Consider the following 4,959-nt stretch of genomic DNA (forward strand, 5'->3'; position numbering starts at 1 on the left):
ATCATCATACAATATTGAAGTAATAAACATATATCCTGTTTCCGGTAGCATGTGTATCAGCCAGAGACGTATAGCATATCTATATATCTAGAAAAGTGAGAATGTGTGTGGACACTTCCAAAGCTATCTACTCAACGAATTTGTTATGTACAGACTTGAAATTTGGTATATATTGCATTCAAACACGTGGAATTTTTTTCCATCTGGAAAAAGGGCTGCTAAGGTATTAAAATTGTAAAATTGGTACATGTGAGTTATCTGATTATTTCTGTTTTTCAACTGTTTCACGAATGCGCATGCGCGGCCGTTAAACATGACAGCTTATTTATGTTAATAATAAATAGGTTTGAAACCACTCTGTAATGATTGTATCAAGCTGGTTTAATGGTTATCGTACTCGCCTTACTGTTTTTAGATGTTGGTGTCGATCTCAGCTCGAGTATTTTTTCAACTTACAAGACGTGGACTGTTTAGAAAAACATAATACTCGCATGATCATGTCTCAGTTTGTGTATTAATTAAAATATATTTATGCGTATTTTATGACTGGGCAACGTCGGGCGGCCTACTAGTTTTATTATAAATGAATGCCTGCATAAGGGAAGTAAATTTCGAATAGAATGATCACCACATTGGTTAATAAACCAGAAACGTAAACAAAAATGATCTCCTTCATAAACCATTTCAAGTCCTGATCCAAAGAGCAAAAACACAGTCACATAAATAATCTGTTATAAATTTACGAGGGAAGCAACGTGACTTCTGTTTTTCTAGTAAATTAATTTCTTTCGATTTTTTTTAGTAAATAAATTATTTGTTTTATAGTAAATCAATTTTCTAACATTTGATTAAGTAATCTTTATATATTATTTAGTTTTTCAAGTTATTTAATGGGGGAAATCAGCAAGAAAATTATTTCATATTTTAAGAAACTGTTACGGCTAATTTTAGAAATTATATTTCTGACTACAAGCCATAATTAAATTTGTTTTAATGAAGCAAGTGAAAAATAATGCTAACAGTAATAAATGCAGCTGGAAATAATTGTAGTAGATTTGTTAGGTACGAAATATTTGCTATATTTTCTACTATAAATAATTATATCAAAATAATCTAATTGACTGACAGGTTACTATGATTATTACTGCGTTTATGAGTATATTTACCAGTATAAACAATATCTCAAACATAACAATACCCTAACGGACTATTCATATACATAGCTAGTATTGAACACAATTTCAACCTTAAACACCTCACATAATACTTCTCTGATCATCATCTAATGGACAACTGTTTAAAAAATCGCACGCAAACAATGGAATATATTCCAGCACAGTATTAATTATATGGTATTGCCATTTATTAATTATTGATGTTTCTAATTTTTGATTGAGGTCTCTTCTTTTTGCACTTTCCTTTCGAATTTATATCATTTTCGGACGCGATGCGAAATGCGATTTTTCAGACATAGACACACACACAGACACACACAGACACACAAACACAGACACACACACATCATTCTTTTTTCAGATCTTAATGGATACTTTTTCAGTTTCCCGGGCGTTCTTTTTAATTTCAGTTGGTAACTTATACAGAATGACGCTCAAAGGTTGTTTTTCGGCCATATTCTTCTCGTACACTTTCTATCGGTGCATCCGATTATCCTCAGGAGTGACTGTTGTTTTTTTTTCGTTTTCTTCTTTTTGTTCTATGAATATAATAGGATCAACCGATAGAAAGCGGCCGAGAAGAATATGCCCGACAAACAACATTTGGGCGTCATTCTGTATAAGTTACCAACTGAAATGAAAAAGACTGCTCCACAAATTGCAAAATTATCCATTAAGATAGGAAAAAAAAGAATACCTCTGTCTGAATAATAACTTGCTGCCAAAATATACAAATATACATCATTATATATATAAAGATTAAATTCACGATATTTTGTTTAATCTAGAGATTTTATTTACCTATATTACTACACATATACACACGCACACGCATATATATGGTTTTTGTGTGTAAGTAACGCTGTTAACGCAGTACTGATTTGAACCCAACTAACTTGTTCGGGTAAGTGCAGGGAGGTCAAAGGTGTTGCTGGTGACACATATTAAACTCAGTGACTTCCATTGACAAAATGTGCGCCTGCATTGCTAGAAAGTGGGTCTGTGCGTTTTGGGTGAAGGCCGATTAACGGTGTTTTATAACCCCACACAGGTACACTCTAATATAGATAAATAGCACACGGGATATTTTGAAATAGACAGTTGAATTGAAGGAAGCTCAGTAGGACTATCGGAGATATAGTTTTGAGATCAAGAGAATCAGACAAAGATGCGCCGACAAGAACACACGAAATCTTAGTTCACCAATGAAGGAGTCCCCGTCTTCACTCGTAGACGAATAAAGAGATAATTACCAGAAAATTGGTTTCGTGTTTTCATCTTGAATGATTTCTTTAAGATCATCGACCAGTGACGGGAAGAACCTCACCGCAAAAAGACAAATGGTAATAAAAAAAATGCTATGATGAACACTTAACGCGTATATATGCACACATTCAGTTAAGAAATACTAAGAATACACAACTTAAGGATCCTTAAATGAGCTTGGCCGTGTGTATACATACCAAAATGATGTGAAAGGTCGGTAATCCTTAATAGGGATCTACTTGTCACGTACGAGTCAATCCTTGGTTACAGACCCCAATGTGACCTGTGGTTGCCCATTGTAGGGGATTCTTCGCAAGGTATCTCAGCGTAGTCGGACCTGCGAATCAATTTATCCGGGATCACTTTTACCTTCGGGTTGAGAGGCTGTTGCTTCATATATCTCGCACGCTGGAAATGAATCAATTTCATGCACACAAAAGGAAAACAGATTCGATTATATCTATTCTACTGGTTAATTCAAGATAGATGTACAAAATATAAACTTATATACAGTTGCTCAGTTGTTGGCTTTAACAAAACTCTACTGAGTCCCGATTAGATTAATTACTCTCGGGTTTGCGGTGCTGACGGTTCGAGAAGAGAGGAGCAACGACAACTCATCGATTTTATTTTATTTCCCCCAAATCTCAGCCTAACTCTGGCGATTTCAGTTCGAGGACTCGTTTATGTAGTGAGGTGACGGGGTAGGCCGGGCTACTCCCTGGACCAATCGTGTGATTCAGCAAACTCTCTCAGGCCTGTTTCTCACGATCCAGAGGTTAACCCTGTGAAATCTCGGTCTGGTACTGCACTCAAAGGCCAAACAACCGTGGGTCAGCGGTCTTTGGCAACCGAAACGAAATTATATTTCGTTATGTCTATCAAATTGATATACAGTTTTCATTTTTCACCTAACAATACAATTTATCTTCTTTCAGCGTGGGTGCCGTTGCCTGGGCATACAACAATGCTTAACAAATAAAACAATCATATCTGCCCAGCATTCTCCAGTGTTTCGCAATCATCAGCCCCCCCCCTCGCAATGCGCTCCCTCGGACGGTTACGTCACACTGAATGCATGTATATAAACTGTATATAAAAGACTTGTATAGAATGTGAATCGATGCACGCGGATGAGCCCGGCGAGACTATCACATAGAGGTCATTAAAACGCCACTACATTCGATAAAGCAAGGCGTACATAGGCACGCTTATACAAGTAGGTACAAAACAATATTTATATGTATGTGTATGTGTATTTAGAGGACAAAACAGCTATTTTCTAAATTCCAAGATTTTATGTATCTTACCGTTCAATATGTCAAATTTTGCTCTGTAGTTAAATTTAACATACATCGAGCTTCATAAATAAAAGCATTGGTTTAAAAATGTGAAATATCATTTAAAAAACATATTTTTCCATACATATACGCATATATATTATTCAATCCTTATCCTCGCGTGACCTACAGATCTTGATAAGTGGTAACTTCATATAAAAATTATTTCACAAGTGAATATTTTATATATAAATAGACATGTATGGAATTACCTGATTGTTAATGCATTCAGACGATCTTAACCATGATCCAAGCATTATGAACCCCTGATCATTACCCGCACACCGTTATAACAATCACGTCATGTAATACAGATAATATGTATTTTATATGTAAATATTAGTAAAAAGAGTCAAACAGCATTCCGATCTCATAAAAAGGAAGACATCGCAACATGGCGTATTTTGCATCCTTAATTAATATTTGTCGAATCTCAGAGCGTAATAATTATTACTTAATAAATAAATATTTTTTTCTATTCAATTTATTTTCGCAGACTTTTTTCCCTCAAGTTGTTGCTTCTCCACATATCGGCCAACTCATCCTCTGGCTTTCCTCAAGTGATTAAGCGCGACCGGATAGGGATGCTGAGTCTTGTTACTGTATACCGAGTAATTACTGCCTTATCTAGTCTGGCACCCTTTGGACTGTTGATAGAGGCGTAGATTCTCTACGCTTCCAGCTGAGCATTGTCTGAATATAACGGTTTCAATTATACAAAGCTAGCCAGAGGATTAGTTAGTTTAAACCTGGTAAGACCAAAACTATAGAAGGCAGTAATTACTGATTACAGAGTCAGAAAACTGAACATTCTTATACAGTCGGAGTTATTCACATTCAACAAGCCAGAAGATGTTGCCGAAACGTGGTAAACAACAACTATGACGATGAGGACAAACGTTCGCAAAATAAACACATACAAAAACAAACAAACAAAAAACAAAATCAAATGAATACGCAAATAAGTCTCATCTCAAAGTATTAAAAATACAACTATTTTACATTCAGAAACATATGTTTCGTGTTATTACATGCGTTACATGTGCCTATGTAATCGCTAAATTTTTATAATAGTATAAACTTAACACACATATGACTTTAAAAATATCATATAAACTTATAAAATATCACTATATAATAGTAAACTAATAAAATATCACCATATTTTTCTCGGGTCC

This window comes from Euprymna scolopes, chromosome 8 (genome assembly GCF_053919585.1).
Source record: "Euprymna scolopes isolate OS-2025 chromosome 8, ASM5391958v1, whole genome shotgun sequence".
Classification (NCBI taxonomy): domain Eukaryota; kingdom Metazoa; phylum Mollusca; class Cephalopoda; order Sepiida; family Sepiolidae; genus Euprymna; species Euprymna scolopes.